At 37.3% G+C, this 17,189-nt stretch overlaps 1 long non-coding RNA gene and 1 pseudogene across 2 annotated transcripts; both read right to left on the reverse strand.

Annotated features, from left to right (window-relative positions):
• Positions 1-6,356: 6,356 nt before the first annotated feature.
• On the reverse strand, positions 6,357-11,317 carry LOC147484554 (ent-kaurene synthase-like 1; annotated as a pseudogene). Its single transcript, XR_015206474.1, has 11 exons — positions 11,217-11,317; positions 10,925-11,142; positions 10,717-10,836; positions 8,627-8,724; positions 8,330-8,544; positions 8,089-8,201; positions 7,897-7,995; positions 7,607-7,823; positions 7,337-7,478; positions 6,962-7,207; positions 6,357-6,889 (listed from the first exon to the last, which is right to left on the reverse strand). The product of XR_015206474.1 is annotated as an ent-kaurene synthase-like 1 (transcript).
• Positions 11,318-14,622: 3,305 nt separating this feature from the next.
• LOC147484555 (uncharacterized) lies at positions 14,623-16,756 on the reverse strand. The gene is made up of 3 exons (XR_015206476.1): positions 16,703-16,756; positions 15,356-15,411; positions 14,623-15,259 (listed from the first exon to the last, which is right to left on the reverse strand). It is a non-coding gene; the product is annotated as an uncharacterized LOC147484555 (long non-coding RNA).
• Between the last annotated feature and the right edge of the window lie 433 nt (positions 16,757-17,189).

A 17,189-nucleotide genomic window follows, 5' to 3' on the forward strand; every position in this document is an offset into this window, starting at 1 on the left:
GAGTATGAATGATATAATTAAAAAAACATTTGGTTATGATGAGAAATTCATTGCTTTGGATGAAAAAATTGAGAAATTGAAAGTGGATTTGACGACTTCTCTCAATATACGTTTTGCCAAGTTACGAGATTTGTTGACGAATGGAAAGGCTGATAATTTGCCTCATTCCATTATTATGAATCGTTCTCCACCAATTGAGCGTGAGTTCAAGAAAAAGGTTGATAATCCAGAGTTTATAGGTATCTTGAAACTTGAGGTTTGCCTTGAGTGGATTGCCACGATAGAGAATATGTTTGCTTATCAAAATATGTCGGAAGATTGCAAGGTGTCTTGGGTTGCTACAAGGCTTCAAGGTTTTGCTTTGATTTGGTGGACATAGTTTCTCCAATAGCATCTGCGCCAGAATTTAGGTCAAGTCACTACATGGGAGCGCATGAAAGAAGCTTTGGTTACTAAGTTTGTGCCTATGAATTATGTGTATGCAACAATTGTACTAGAAGTTGCAAGATTTTAAACAAGAGTCTAAGTCTGTGCAGGAGTATACCGAGTCCTTTTACCATCTACAGTCACGTTGCAACCTGCCAGAGAATGAGAAAGTCTACATTCGCCGTTATATGCATGGTCTTAGGGAAGATATTCGTTATAATTTAGTCTATGTTCGGATTAACACCTTGGAGGAAGCTTATAGTTTTGCAAGTGAGTCTGAGAAGAAAATGAGTTACCTTTCCTCCATGTCATCTTACAAAGCTACGCTCCCATATGTCTGAAGATAATTGTTAAGCGCTACAGCTGTGGTCAAGAAGGTCATGTTCAAGCAAATTGTCCTAAGAAGCCGGTTCTGACTACTAATATGGAGACGTCTCAACTTGAGATGAAAGAAGAACTGCAAGGATACACATTTGAGGGAATTCTTACTCCAGCAGATACAAGGTTCCCTATATATGCTTACGACACATGTTTCACCTATTGCAGAGTCTACACGTGGTATTATATTTCGACAGAGTACTACTTTATATAATCCACTGGCTTCTAAGACTTGTCCTGCTCATGTGGCTTTGGATAATGGAAGTAGTATTTCTTTGATTGCTCATCGCATGGTTGACACACTTGGTTTGACTACTATGGTACATCGTCGACCTAGGAAGGTGCATTCTTTCAGAGTTGGAGATTTTGAGGAACTGGCAGAGATAGTTCGAGTTGGTGTTCGCATAGGAGATTTTAGTGACTATGATCTTTGTCATGTGAGTAGTTTTATGCTTATGACTTGGTTTTAGGCACCACTTGGTAGTATAGTGTCCGAGTTGTTTATCGTGCATGGGAGCAAACCTATCGTATTTCTCAGGGTTGACGTGTCTTTACACTATGTAATTAGCCATTGCGAAAGTTGTCGGCCGTCTCATCATATTGTGCTTGCTAAGTCTGGGAAGGATGTTTATCTGCCACCTCATCGTCATAGTGATTGGAGATCTAAGGAGACTTTTAACTCATTGGAGTTGAGTTCTTCAAGTGGGGGAGTATGATGTGAATTAGGGTTTCATATTGATAATTGAATCCTATATTAGTTTCTATGTCATTAGGGAGTACTAGAATTGGGTATAGTTAGTATTTTGATGTTATTTAGTATAAGGGTATTTAAGGGTTATTATTGATTCCAAAATTAGGGTGTTTTATTTGCTTTAGAAGTTGTATTCTTATATAAGGAGTTGTAGGCCTTTGGCCAAGTTAGTTTTTGGATTGAATTGAATTGATTTTAGTTGAGAATTCATAGAATTTGTTTCTTTGCAATTGTGATTGCATCACTCAATTAGTTAAGCACTTACCCACTATGACAAATAACTATAAATCAGGAATAATTTTAGTTTACTACACCAATTTAACCTATTTTAACTTAAACGCTACGTAGTCTACGAAGCCGAAGCCCAGAAGAAGGTAGACCTTAAAACTTAAACAAACAATGTGTTTCATATTGCAACTATAACATCTTATACACAACTTTTGGTGTAATAGAAAATCATGGATATTCTTTAGTGGGTTAGCGACTTTGACGTTGATTTTGGGCAACCAAAATATTACGATCATCCACCCAGATAAGGGGGCAAATATAAGAAACCAATTCATTAAAACTAGGGATTTGGCCTCTCTAAGGTGCATGCACATGCCATAAACATCCTCAAATGTTGTTCCAATTGTCTGGCCTTCCAATAATCTCAAACCATCTATGAGTTGGTTATTCTCTAATGCAATGACAAGCATCTTAATAAAACATTTGGTTTATAGATCCAACACTTATGAGAGAATCCTCATAAGACATCTAATAGGGAATGCACTAATAGTGTATGTACTGACTTCCCTAAACCAATCGTTAAGTCCCTCAACCCTATCTTGAACTATTATTTATCATCACTAATAGGTATGCTATGAAAAAGGGAGTAGTAAATGCTCTAAACCAAGCACCAAAACAAATTAGAAACATCATAGACTATAAGTCCTGAAGTCTATCCTTCTCTCGTTACACTGAAAATAATGACGAAAATGAAGTTTGTAACAATATATGTGAGACATTTTTATCAGCAAAGTGACACCCCCCCACCCCTTCTCATTCTATTAGTGTACTTTTGTCCCAGTAACTGTCCTCTGTTAGTAGCCCCCTTCCCTGCTCGCTTGTGGCCATTATCGGAATCAAGTCCGAGTTGGTCCCCAAAAAAATAAGGAAGAAAGAAAATGAACCATAATTTGTTTTTGGAAGGGATTAAGGGTGTAAAAACATATTATGTAGCCCTGCCTAGTGCCTACTATATTCGCCATGCAATGCTTATACTGTTTGTCAACATTAAGCTAACTATATGATAATTTTGGAATAGTTTGAAGAAAAAAAACAGTTGGAATTTGAACATAATACATCATTCAATGCAAATTAAACGAACAATCTAATCACCGAAAACGTCAAAAACTAAAACTTCAATTTTGAGCCATTTTAATTAGAGGTAATACCATATATTGCAATCAAATTTTCATCCCATTAAACAGTTTTATAAACCATCAGTGTAGAATTCATTTTTACATATCTCATATTTGTGCTCGGGGTTTGTTCCCATTCCCCCTCTTGTTCCGTTTTACAATAGGTAACACCCTAATAGAATATACCATAAGGTCGACAATCATTTTCCCATTCAACACATCCTTTAACCAACAAACAATAATAAAATATTAAGATCCTCCCTGAAAATTCATAAAAGAAGGATTGAGTTGTCTATATCTAGTTGCTACTCACCAAGCACCGTAGAGATGAAGTCTCACAAAAAGTGAGTCGATCGTTATATATATATTAGAATATGTCCTAAATGTAAAGTCCAACGTTTCTATAAGTGTGGACATCCATATATATATAGTAATTTCTATTCTCATGTTTTGGGTTACTTCACACCCAAGGTAGGTTAGTATAAATATGTAACTATGGGTAGAGAACTCAAATCTCTGAACTCTAACCCTTATCAATCTCTATTCTTCTCCATTGTTCTTCTTCTTGGTTTCTCTCAATATATCAATGTCACAACTCTCATAACATCACCACTAAAATGGAATTTAACATGGTATCAGAGTATCAGGTTTAAATCAAAGTTTAGTGGTATGCTATAAGAGGAATCTCTCAAAATCAATATAAAAAAAAAAAAAAAAAAATCAAAATCAATTCTTTTTCAATTTTCAATATTCAATTCAAGTTTCAATCTTTCTCTTTCTCATGAGAAGAAATTATTCTGTCTCCGTCTTCTGCAATCTCTCTGTCTTAGTATTAATAAGAGGGGCACAACCTCTCTGTATCTCGCAGTCTCTGAAGTTAGTATTCGTCAAGGCGCACACGCGCTCAAAATTACTTTTGTCAAGGGGCGCACGCACTCAAGATTGCCTTCATCAAGGGACGCATGCGCTCTAGAGTATATCGCAAAGAATTATCTTTCCTCTATTTCTGGTACTGTTCACGGTATTATTCATCATTGTACTGTTCACGGTACTGTTCATCAGTAATATTCATTGTATTGTTCACGACACTGTTCATCGTACTGTTCACTGATACTATTCATTATATTGTTCGCTGGTATTGTTCATCACATTGTTCACTGATACTGTTCACAAAATTGAACCGACAAGTTCTAATATGAGGGAATGTGCCCCTTCTCAAAGGTAGATCAGAGAGCACACGCCCCACACTTCAGGTACTCAGGTTCAGTTTTTCGTATTCTTCAGTAGTTTCTCCTCGTCTCAACTAATATGATTTGGTAGAATTCATGATTATTAGTTGGTTGATAAGTTCTTTCCTTTATAAGGGTTTGACTCCCTTTCATGTCATGGTTCTGAGTTCTATGGTATTTCACTGACTTTATGTTTTAGCCTTCTTATTGAGGAGCTTATTATATGATGTTGTCATTAATGGTTCAGCTTTTCAGGTTTTGATTCTTTTTATGCTGCAGTGGTGCCAAGTACTCAGGTGTTTCATTGACTCTTACTATCTCTTGTTGAGCTCTTTGGCTGAAAAACACGAGCTTTCTATTCATCTCTCAAGTTGCAGTCACATCATCACTGCCCTATTCAGTTTTCATCGATCTCTCAGGTTACAGTCACATCATCACTGCACTATTCAGATTCATCTCTCAGGTTGCAGTCATCAAACAGGTGTTCTATTTCCAGTTTGTGCCTGTGGTAACTTTAGTATTCAGGTTAGGCCATTGTCTACACCAACAATTTTACTTTCCAAAATGTCTCGTCTCAACAGTTGTTTGAGTTCTTCAACTAAAGGCAGTTCTATGGAAAAGGGGAAGCTGTATTCTTATATTTTCTTTCTACCATTCAAGCTGTAATTTGCATAGTTTGCGGCATTACAGCTTGAGGGGGAATATTAGAATATGACCTAAATGTAAAGTCCCACGTTTCTATAAGTGTGGACATCCATATCTAGTAGTTTCTATTATTATGTTTTGGATTACTTCACACCCAAGGTAGGTTAGTATAAATATATAACTCTGGCTAAAGAACTCAAATATCTGAACTCTAACCCTAATCAATCTATATTATTCTCCATTGTTCTTCTTCTTGATTTCTCTCAATATATCAATGTCATAACTCTCCTAGCATCACCACTAACATGGAATTTAACACTATATGTGAAACTTGCATGCTATCAAATTAACTAATTAACTGAGTTGAGTGGGAATCGTCTTATACAAAGAGTTGGAACTAAAGTCTAGTAAAAATGCATAGTCCTACTATCATAGAAGAGAATGGCAAGCAAAGATTAAGTGTTGTAGAATAAAAAAACTCATAACCGTTCATTTATTTTCCAAAGTTATGCAATATAATCTACTTGAGCATATAACAACGATACCCCATCAAGTATTTCAAACGGCTTATGAGGCAACATGTTAAACAACATCAAACGGACTCTAGGTTTATGCCATCAGAAAACAACAATTCATAAAACCAAAAGAACAAATTAATTAATTAGATGACTGAAAAGTAAAAAAATTAGACGAGGAAAGGCTTGAATACCGGTGATGAAGAAAAGGTTGAGCAATGGCTGATTAGTATTATTTTGACTGTTTGCAAAAGAGGGGGGGAGAAAGGTTTTCGTGTATTTATGGTAATTAAAATCATTTATGAGTAATAAATAGTGTATAATTCAATATATTGCGTGTATTTGGTTTTGTCTGAATGTGTTTTTCATTCTTTAACTAGAGTATAAATGGAAACAAAAACTAAAATGACGAACTGGTCTAATTCTAACTCTAATTCTAACGTAAGACGAATAATTGTTTTTTAATATTTGATAAAGGGTATTTAGTAGTAGAAAAAAGGCGGGTTCAATTGAAGAGGCGAGATTAATTATAGTGTACTTTAGTAATACTGTAATAGAGATGAGTGGTAAGAGGTAGGAGCTAAGGACGTTGACCATGGGTGATTGCTAGATTTTGTTTCGGTAGGTCATTTTACAGTGAGTTGTGCAAGCTTGCAACACTAATCACAAGCTTGCAACACTAATCACATGTTGCCATGTGGCTGCACCCTTCAACCGGGGGTACTCATAAACATATCAATCCAAAATGGACGTTGCTTAGTGGTTTGACGTAACAATTATTTTGCATTCAAATTAAATAGAACATAATTCAATTCAAAAAGAGTGTTGCTTTGGAAATAATGGTGCAAAATCCATCTTGCATTGTGAATGCAGAGTTGCCGGAACGAATGGCATTCCTAGGGTGGAACACTTGCAACCATGTATTTGTATGTATTTATGTGAAGTCGTCTACAAATACTTTTATAAGTATTGAGTAACAAAATGGCTCAAATCCAACACCTTAATTCTAGCATCAATCTAATTTATTTATTTATTAATCAAGCAAATGAAACTATTATTTTTTTTAATTTAAAGATATATTTTATTTAATCTCCAAAATAAATCATACAAATACTGAGAAGACAAGTAAGCAACTGGTCCTTTTTGAATGGCAAAACCTATCCTCCTCAACACATGTTTTTGTCATTGTTCTCCAATCCTTTCTGCAACAAAAGGTTCATCCATCCCTTCGCAGGAAGATGAAGGAAAACTTAAAGGTTCATGAATAACTGCATTGACAGCATTAATCATTTCCAGTGAAGAAGAGAATCCATCCTTCTCGTGGTAGAAGAGATGAGTTACTCTGAAAGTCTTCCAAAATAAATCTTTGCAACCTTTAGGCACAATACTTCCCTTTGTATTCAACACTAAACCTAGAAGCTCTCTTCTGTTGCGATCAATGATACCCTTTACCTCTCTCACAGCTTCTTGCTCTTTGATAGCTTCAGGACTATGAATCTTGCACAATAACACGCTGTTCAGCTTCCCTTCCTCGCCTTCTCTCTGCAACATACTTCAAAGTTAAAAGAAGATCAAGGCTAACGACATTAGACATACGAGTCCAAGTATATATACCTTAAAGCTCTGGATATCATTGAGAAGTCGGCAACAAATGTTCATGTGCTTGAAAAGTTTGTTGTATTTCGGGATTGTTATAACTTTTTTGGAAAGCGTAGGCTCCAGAAAGTATTGTGTTATAAGGACAACAGGTCCTAATGCGAATGAGATGCAGGCATTCTCCATATATTCCTCCATCTTGGGTGCTGACTTGTCTCTTGCCCACTCATATTCTTTCATCATAGATTTAAGCAAAGTAAGCCACTGCGAGTGTATGTATAGAATAGTTATTAATTGTGAAATCTGTACATTTATGTCTGACTTGTTCCTAAAATCAAATGTACTTTCACCATCTTGAAATTGAGGAAATTATTTCAAGATATGGAATCTTACTATATCAATTAGATGGCTTCTGACACTACGGCCTTGTCGTGTGAATGCGATGTCTCCAAGGTCATTAACTGTCTTGTGAAGAGCTTCAAAAATAATTTCAACTTCTTCAGAGCAATAATTGGTAGCTGTGTTGCATTCCCATCTGTGGCAAGCAGGAATTCTCATAGTTATCATTGAATGCATTACAAGAAACAAAATAAGAATTCAATCGCAAAACAAAACATTATTACAAGCAAAAAATAGAAAGAGAAAAGGAAAAACAGGACATACTTCTCTACCAAGTTGATAAGGTTTTACTAGTTCTTCTCTACTTCCTTTAACATCAAAGAAATCATCAACCACAGTCGAAAGAAATGAACTTTTTGTCCATGACATGCGGGCATCAGATAGTTCAGGAGTAAAAACGGTTCCAGATACGGAAAAATACAAGTACTCGAGCTTCAGCCTGGCGAATTTGAGTTTATCCAATCTATTTTCTTTTACCCACCTGCTTGAGTTAAGTTGACAGTGTTAAGACAATAGTGATTAACATGACTTTAGTTCCAAGTAGATATTGCTACCTCTCGAGACTCGTAAGTTCTTTCTGTAGTATTCCTTGACAAAAGTTGTAATCTTCTACTCCAAACCGTACGATATCTCTGTTATCAACATTGGAGCACCTAATACAAGGCAGTCGGTTAACACGACAATTAACATACTGTGCAATAATATGACAACAAAAAAAAGCAAATCTTGAAGAAAAGAAAGGCTACCTATATGATGCTTTCAGGACGCGAAGACTATCCACATTGTAGTACTCGATATTTCTCCTGTTTTCTAGACGTTCTATATCGGCATCATAAGTGAACTTGAAAGCATTAACAACCTGTCATTGCACGCAATAACCATATCAGCTTTTAGTTATGTCTTACTTTGATTCTCTTCTGACTGAGATGACTCCCGATGACAAAGGAAGTTTAAGTATTGTACTCATATAGTCATATGGGTGAATACCTCTTTCTGGCAATTGCCATCATGTATCATGTCATTTGATAGATTCTGTTTTAATAAGTGACTTGTCCACGAATTTAGTGTCTCCATAACCGGTTCATTTGGTGATATCATGATCTGCGATGTTTTGTATAACTCCAAAAGAGTACGTATACCTTTGAGATCCCCACCAGCAGAAGTGCAGAAATCTATTTCTTCTTTGAATTCAGCTAATGTGTCTACACCACATATTGATAAATTTAACTTCCATCATTGGGATAAATATAGCTATACCATTAAATATAATATAGATCGCCTCACCGGAAGAAACTGCATAGCCATTTATCCGTAAGAGCCGAAAAGCCAAAGAACAGATCTCTATGTCTATGAATATCTCATCATCCCTCTGCAGCCAGCACCTAGTCATAGGCCATGATCAGTGGCGGAGCCAGGAATTTAAGTGAGGGTGAGCCACCCAGAAACCAAGCATAAAAAAAAATACACTAATTTTTTTTAACTAAAAATTCAAATCTGATCACAAAACAAATATATTTCGAACATAAAAAAATTATATAAAATGATTGCAATAAATGTAATATAAAAAAATAAAAATAAATAAAAAAATAATTCAATCTAAACAAGTACTTATTCATAGTTGTCCTTGGCGGCTTTATTTTTTGTCATTCTTCCTCATCTTTTGAAAGCGTTGCAAGATCAACTCGATATCAATGTTATCAAAAACTTCTTTTTCAATGTATGTTATTAAACAATCATTCAACCATTCATCCGTCATCCGATTGCATAGACGATTTTTTATGATATTCATAGCATAAAATACATTTTCCACTGATAGAAGAAGAGCAATAAAAATCAGCACCAACTTAATTAACAAATATACAAGTGGGTAGTCTTTCTTTGTCTCAACCATTTTTTTGGCTAGACACTAATTCCATTTACTTTACCAATCTTAGTATCGAAACGCACATCAATGATATAATTCTTAAGCTGATCCGCTAATTCCATCTGATCTATCTATGAAAAATCATCGGGGTAATTGTGGCTTGATTTATACCCGTTATGATGACAGTGTTATCAGCAAATTGGTAAATCAGGGGAGCCGGAATCCCCGGTTTTTTTAATCCCATAAGTTTCCCCTATCCTATCGTTGTTCTTTCTTGAGGGCTCTGTTCAACATTTCGGCCACTAACTCCTTATGGGGATAACGGGCATCCTTGCCCCAGGCTCTTGGTAGCATGGATGAATCTCGCTCCCTGAAAAAAAGGGTTCAATAGATTGATTAGCTATGCATGCTCTGATCCATTTTCGCATAGGTTCAAAAAAACCCTTTTTTTTTTCGCTTCATTTTTAAAAAGGTCGACTCGAATGCAGCGGCCATGTCGAGTTTGATTAACATGGTTTTGGTTCTCCCCATAAAGTGAAAAGACTCCAAATGGTGAATTGTAATAAACGGATAATTAAATTAACTATATATAGTCGCCTTCTTAGCCATGGTTCTCGTGTATGTAGTTTCTTGACGCCCCTAACTATTAGTGAGAGCTAGACTCGGCTTGCTTACAATCCATCCAAGAGGCACTTACTTATGCCTTCGCAAGTTCTTCCTTTTCCCTTTTCAATATCGAGTGCAGGAGAAATCGGTCTGAAAGGTCACTTCGATTCCAAATACATGATAACTTTTTTTTTTTTTTTGTGAAGTTGAGGGTACGCCAGGGTGTACCCTGGGCCCCCCTGGCTCCGCCACTGGCCATGATCAATGATATCGGAATTCAGAATAACTATCTGTTATGTGGGTTACTATTTCCTTGCAAGATTAAGGGTGTGTTTGTTAAATTTTAACTCATGGAAAGAAAAGGAAATAAAATGGGTGGTCCACTATGGAATGGAATGGAAAGGAAATAATTTTAAATGGTATGTGTTTGGTAAACTGGGGAAAGGAAAGTAAAAACTGGGGAAAAGAATAATCATGTTTGTTTGCAAAAGCTATGGAAAGGAATAATTGTATTGTTGGGTCATGGGTGTATTAGTAGTAAGTCCCTATCTATTTATTTCCTTTCCTTTCCTTTCCACAAAAATTTTAGGGGTTAGCTAAGTATACAAAACCTTTTCCATTTTAATAATTTTGTTTCCATATGGAAAAGCCCATTTCATTTCCATGGGTAAACAAACACCTTATAAACTATGGAAAAGGTGGACCACTCTTATTTTCCTTTCCTTTCTATAGTGTTTCCATCATAACAAACACACCCTAAGTGCATACACATTCCTATGGTTCTAATACCATGCATACACAGCAAACTTTTTGAAAGCTCTTTGACTACAGGACATTGGGCTGAGGCACCATTTAAAATCAACAAGCACGCATTGAAATAAAAATGCATTAATTCAGTAGGTACCGATATGTTTCGTCCAATACACTTTGATTTCATTCCTAAATTGTCTCCCAATTCCCGTTCTCTCAAGACGGTCAACCATAGAGAGATGGATATACACATCCACTGGATAACTGGTGGGAACTGTAAAGACAATTGTAGAGTAGTAGAATCTAGATCTTCGACTGTTAACAGTGAGAAAATAAAGATTCATATAAACATCGTTAGTTACCGGCGTTGGCGAACATTTTTAAGAGTAAGCACAAGTATTCCAAACACTTCGCATCCTGATTTTGAATAAAAGTGGCAGCAGTGGTTGATGGGGAATTGAACATAGACCCATTTTTCCTCTGCCATTTCATGACCTCCTTCCAGTCACATAATTTAGTTAGTCTTTCAGATGTGTATGCTAGATAAGCTTTACTTCCCTTGGAATTGATTTTGGAGACTCTGAACAAGATGTCAAACACTGTTACAAATAGAAATAGAGAACAACTCCAACTAAAGAATAATAACATGCATACCTTTCAAACTCCAAATCCCGTTTGTGAAGCATTGTTTCAACAAATTTTGGACTGAATGGAAGGTTTAAGTACAAATCTTTGGCATATTCTGATGCAGAGCATGAAGCTGTTACTGCCAAGTCATAGGCGTGCGCATATCTTCCCTTTACATTTTATGGGTTAATTGAGTACAAGCCCATTAGTTAGTTGGACACATGTCTTGTTATTATTGGTTTATGCTTTCTAGGTTTACTTTAAATAACGGAATTGTAGTTAGGGTTTCAGTAGTTGTGTTTATGTGTGTGATTTGTGATTAAGAGATTCAATAAAAGAGTGATTTTTAGGTCGTCTTTTAATTGTGTTTCAATTAAAGTGTAGATTCAATTAAATTAAAGCTTCCGTCAGTATAATCTACATCATTTGGTATCAGAACACGAATCGTTACTAAATAAAATCCAATTTTCTTTTTTCTTACTCGTTTTAATTTTTCAGATTCGTTCATCGGTCTTCGCTCACGAAACACCGCTTATCCGTTCTTGTTCACCGTGTTACTGTTCATCAAAAAATTAATTTTCTTTTAACCTTCAAATCAAAATCCAATTTTATCAGTTATAAAGTCATGTCAAGAAATTCAGAATCAGTTTTTTGAGCAAGATTGGAAAGATGGTTGGGGTACAGTGCTTGAGGACGTAGCAGCACCATGGAGTAACTACTCCATTGAAACGCCTACTGGGAAAGAACAGTACAATGCGCCTGCACCACTTGTCCATGCCGAATCAGACAAGTCACAACCTTGTCTACTGAAAACCCACTTCTCCCTAATGGCGACCCCATTATCCCCACCCCAAGAAACGGGTACTAAATCATGGCGGTGACATTCTATCTTTCGAACAAGGTGTATTAGCAAGGGTAAGTTGTGTAGTGTTGTTATAGACAGGGGATCAACATACAATTTAGTCTCCTGAGAGATGGTTGATAAATTGAATTTGAAAACTGTCAACCATCCAAAACCGTTCTCCATTCAGTGGTTCCAATCACGCAATTCGGTTGTCGTAGATAAACAATGTCTCGTACCATTTACTATTTAACCTTACGAAGACCAGGTAACGTGCACAGTAGTTCCAATGGATGTTTGCCATCTGTTATTGGGACGTCCTTGGCAATTTGATCACAAGAGTGTGCACGATGGAGAGTTTAACACATATTCCATAGTACATAACGGGAGGAAACTGATTCTGGAACCACTACCACCGCCAGCAGCACAGAAAACAGTGAGTGCAACCTTTCTAGTTGAAGCAAAGGAGGTGGGAACATTCTTTGTCATTGCTCCTTCATTAGCAGTTGATCCTACAGAGGTACCATCGGTATTACAACCTATTCATAAGGTAGAAGCTGACTCTGCTTCTGTGTTAGCCCTTCCTGATTTTCTCAGCTTTTTGAAGTGGCGTGTGACGCATGTAAAGCGGGCATTGGTGCTGCCCTCAGTCAGAATGGACGTCTTGTGGCTTTCTATAGTCAAAAATTGTGTGGGCCGTCTAGTAGATATTCTACTTATGATGTGGAATTGTATGCTGTTGTGCAAGCTCTTCGTCATTGGCGCCATTATCTCCTACATTGTGAGTTCGTCCTTAAGTATGATCACGAGGCACTCCGGTTTTTTAACAGCCAGGCTAAAGTAACCGACTGCCAAGCTAAATGGTTCGCTTTTCTACAGGGGTACAATTTCTTGCTGAAACACCTACCGAACACTGCAAATAAGGTAGCTGATGCTTTGAGTCGACGTGAGCATATCTTGGTCTCTCTTCGCACCACTGTATTCGGGTTTGATGAACTTAATGGACTGTATGCTTTGGACCCTTTCTTTGATCCAATTTTTCAGTCCTGTATAAATAATGCCAGCATTTCAGGTGAATATATTCTCGAGCACGGTTTCCTCTTTCATGGGTCTCAATTGTGCATCCCTTAGTCTTCTTTTAGAGAGAAACTCATTACCGAATTCCATTCTGGTGGCCTAGCTGGTCATGCTGGGGTTCTACGTACTTTACCAGGGCTTCGAGAGCGGTATTTTTGGCCTTCTATGAGGCGTGATACTAATGCATTTATTCGTAGGTGTTATACTTGTCAGATAGCGAAGGGACAGAAGACTAATGCTAGCCTATACACCCCCTCTCCCTATCCCTGAGCGACCCTAGCTTGATGTTTCTATGGATTTTGTTGTTGGTTTACCAAAGACAAGCAAGGGTTTTGATTCGGTCTTTGTAGTAGTCGACAGATTTTCCAAGATGGCTCATTTTATTCCGTGCAAGAAGACTTTAGATGCTAATCATGTAGCCACAATTTATTTCAAGGAGATTGTACGTTTACATGGGGTCACGCGTAGTATTACTTTTGACAGGGATGTTCGTTTTACTAGTCATTTTAGGCAGACTCTTTGGCGCTTTCTAAAGTGTTCTCTTAAGTTCTCTACTGCTTTTCATCCACAAACAGATGGACAAACAGAGGTTGTTAATCGCAGTTTTGGTGACTTATTACGCTACATAGCTGGAGACGAACCAAAATTGTGGGATTTTGCTCTTTCCCAAGCCGAATTTGCTTTTAACAATTCTGTCAATCGCTTTACTGGTCAGACGCCATTTCAAATAGTCCAAGGCATTTCTCCTAATATGCCAGTGGACTTAGCGCCTATTCCTTCGGTTCTTCCTGTTAGTGTGGCGGGCGATGATTTTGCCTCTCATATTAAACTCATTCATGACAATGTCCGTCAGCGTTGTATATGCTAAGTATAAGTCCAGTGTTGACTGTCACTGCCGACAAGTCTTATTTCAAGTAGGTGATTTAGTTATGGTCTATCTACGAAAGGAACGCCATGTGGGCAAAGCTACTAAGCTCCAGATGCGGCGTTTTGGTCCTTTCCCCATTACTGCATGCTGTGGTGATAACGCCTACACCCTGGATCTGCCTTCAGAACTGTGTATGCATCGCACCTTTAATGTCAGCGAATTATCTCCTTTTGTTGGTGATCATGTCCCTCCTATTCCTCTTCCCATCGACAGCTCCAGTCCAACGCCTATAGCTACTGACCGTATTGAGGCTATATTGGACTCCACCTTCTCTGACTCCTCACTGTCGGCTTCTGATGGATTGTTTGTTAAGTGGTATAATCGCCCATTTCTTGATAATTCTTGGATTTCTGGTACACTGTTTCAGCAGATTGATCCGACTTTCTATCAGCACTTCCTAGCTTATCACTCGCGGTCGAGTTCTCTTCAACTTGGGGGGAATGATGCAGAGCATGAAGTTGTTCCTGCCAAGTCATAGGCGTGTGTGCCTATGTTCCCTTTACATTTTATAGGCGTGAGCCCTTAGTTGAGTCCAAGCCCATGGTTCGAGTCCATTAGTTAGTTGGACACATGTAGTGTTCTTAAATAACGGGCTTGTAGTTAGGGTTTCAGTAGTTGTGTTTATGTGTGTGATTTGTGATTGAGAGATTCAATAAAAGAGTGATTTTTAGGTCGTCTTTTAATTGTGTTTCAATTAAAGTGTAGATTCAATTAAATTGAAGCTTTCGCCAGTATAATATACATCATATTCAGTCATACCAGGAAATATGATATCAAACCCGATTGGGGAGGTATGCTTCTTGTCCATGGTTAGCCCAAAATTTAGTTCCATAAACTCTAAACCTATACAGAGATCGAATATCGCAACAATATTATTAGCTTGATTGATTACAACTAAAAACAAAAATGGAGACCCATTGGACCTGACATGAAAATACCTCTTCTCACATGTTCATCGCCAGTCTCCCATCGTCGCAGTGCAAGGACACATGCCAATGTGGACAACATAGATTCTTTAATCAGTTAGTGATGGTGATGAGGAAGTGTCCAAGAACCATCATGTACTTGATTCTCCAGTAACCAATTTAAGCACTCAGGAAAACAGGGTTGTTGTGATGAATCTGGAGAAGGGACCATGGCAACCCCAGCGTTATCATAGGAAGAAACTGAAAGCTCAATCTTATTGAACATCTCTCTGATTTTCTCTTTTGGACCTTGAGCACACTGAGACATGATGTTTACATGATATAATTATCCAGACAAAACGAAAAATAATTCCTTCTTCAAGATAGTAACTGGGGAACTGGAGAAATTGCTTACATTGATAGCATTTTCAGCTATTCTCACCACATGTAATCTACGAAACGCGTCACCGTCTGTAGAAATAAAACATACTTCCGTGTATTGTAAAAATGTGTGCTATATCGACTAAGGGGCCATTTGTTTTTGCCTCTTATAAGACCTTGAGGTCTTATAACCTCTTATAAGATGTGGCCCAGTGATTTTTGACATTTTTTTGGTTTGTTTTTTGCCTCTTATAAGAGGCATTCTACTAGAAATGTCTTATAAGAGGCTTCAATTCTATAAGTACCAAAATTAGATCTACTTCAATTCTGTAAGTCTTATAACTTGAAAAATGACTCAAACACCCCCGTCCATATACATCTAATCCCATTTATCTCTTCTTTCCTTTTCATTATCTTCTTCTCCAAATAACTTCATTGCCCTATCCACCACCGGCTACCACCACCACCACCACCACCACCACTACCACCACCATCATCACCTCCACCACCACTATCACCGTACTATTAAGACTATCACCACCACCACCACCACCACCGTGCTATTAAAACCACCACCACCACCATCACTGCCACCGTGCTATTAAGACCAATATCATCACCTCCACTACCACTACCATCACCACCACTACCACCGTACTATTAAGACTATCACCACCACCACCACCACCACCACCGCTATTAAAATATCTACCACTTCTACTACTACTATTACCACTACCACCACCGTGTTATTAAGACCAATATCATCACTTCCACTACCACCACCACCGTGCTATTAAGACCACTACCACCACTGCCAATTAAAGTAGTTTCCTAAAATCGGTATTATAATTATCAAAATTGATTTGAAATCGAAAATCAAACTATATCTTTGTTTCAAATTAATCTATTCATGTTAAATGTGATGTAAAGTAGGGTTATATTTGTCAAATAACCATCTATAAGATGTTATGTATTTGTTTTTTCTATTTTTACAAGTGCTTATAAGAGGAACTTAAAATGAAAAACAAACCACTTTATAAGACCATCTTATAAGACCCTCTTATAACACATGGTCTTATAAGACCCTCTTATAACTTAACCCAAAAAAACAAATAGCCCCTAAATATAATAAAAATCAGCGATGAAATACTGAAACAGAAGCTTGAGAAAAGAAAAAATAAAAACCAAAGAACTACGAAAATAAATGGTACTAGACTATGAGAGGAGGAGGAAGAGGAACAGACACAAACGAGTGACAATTTGTACCCTCACAGATAAAACACATACACAACTCAAATGACTCTCAAGCAGAAAGCAACAACCGAACAGTAAAAGAAAAAAGATCAAAGATCGTGAACCGGAATAAAGAAGCATTTACCGTGTCGAGATGAAATCATCCGAGTTTTGGGTCTTGAGAGAAACATGAGATTGTGATGCCCAATTTCATGTTTCTCACAAGATCGTAAATTGGGCTCCAGACACTATTCCTTTTTGTATAATGACATCTCTAAGGGCATCTCCAATGGGGGGTGTAAAATTACACTTCCACCTAGGCTCTACGTAGTTGCCATTAGGATTTTACACCTCTAATTGTATATTATTGTATAGCTTATAAATATCCACACTCTATACTCTCCAATGGAAGAGTGTAAAAAAAAATAAATTTTAAACTCGGACGTCACTTGGAGTGACGTCCCTCTTTAATTTAAACTGGGACGTCACTTGGAGTGACGTCCGAGTTAAAAAATTACTTTATAATTAGAAAGGGACGTTACTCCAAGTGACGTCCGAAAATTATTTCACTCAGACGTCAGTTCGAGTGTCGCCCGGGCTTTTTATTAACTAATAGCGAGAGGGGGAATTCC

The sequence above is a fragment of the Coptis chinensis genome, chromosome 8, assembly GCF_015680905.1.
Source record: "Coptis chinensis isolate HL-2020 chromosome 8, ASM1568090v1, whole genome shotgun sequence".
Lineage (NCBI taxonomy): Eukaryota > Viridiplantae > Streptophyta > Magnoliopsida > Ranunculales > Ranunculaceae > Coptis > Coptis chinensis.